General features: G+C 71.4%; 1 protein-coding gene across 4 annotated transcripts in view; it reads right to left on the bottom strand.

Annotated features, from left to right (window-relative positions):
• GABPB1 (GA binding protein transcription factor subunit beta 1) overlaps positions 1–283 on the bottom strand; it is an 18898-nt gene that overhangs the window by 18271 nt on the left and 344 nt on the right. The window contains exon 1 of one of the 4 annotated variants that reach the window (XM_041418673.1): positions 210–277. The exons of 2 other annotated variants lie outside the window; for them this stretch is intronic. The gene's annotated coding sequence lies outside the window, so the exon portion shown is untranslated. Of the gene's footprint in view, positions 1–209; positions 278–283 lie in introns of those variants that run through there. One more of the 4 variants, XM_041418672.1, reaches the window with a different exon arrangement.

The raw sequence follows: 283 nt of genomic DNA, 5'->3' as shown, positions 1-283 counted from the left end.
CCCAGCGCGCCGCCCGCGCCCCCCGCGCGGCGGGGTCCCCGGAAGGCCGGCCGGCCGCCCGCTCTCCCCGACAGGAAATCCTGGCTGGGCTGGGCGCTGCGGAGGGAGCCGCGGCGCCGGGTTCCGGGGGAAGTGGAATTATTTTTTACCAGCGAAGAGATCAACTTCCACATCCGGTAACAGGGCCCTATACAAAGGCGCAGACTGACCTGGAAAAGCTTGGCCGGCCCGGGGGGGTGAGGGAGAGACGGGGCGCGGGGACGGGCCCTTACCGTGCTGCCGG

The sequence above is a fragment of the Onychostruthus taczanowskii genome, unplaced genomic scaffold (genome assembly GCF_017590055.1).
Source record: "Onychostruthus taczanowskii isolate IOZ18803 unplaced genomic scaffold, ASM1759005v1 scaffold6, whole genome shotgun sequence".
NCBI classification, from domain to species: domain Eukaryota; kingdom Metazoa; phylum Chordata; class Aves; order Passeriformes; family Passeridae; genus Onychostruthus; species Onychostruthus taczanowskii.
Note: the sequence above shows the minus strand (reverse complement) of the source record. Positions and strands in the feature narration are given on the sequence as shown.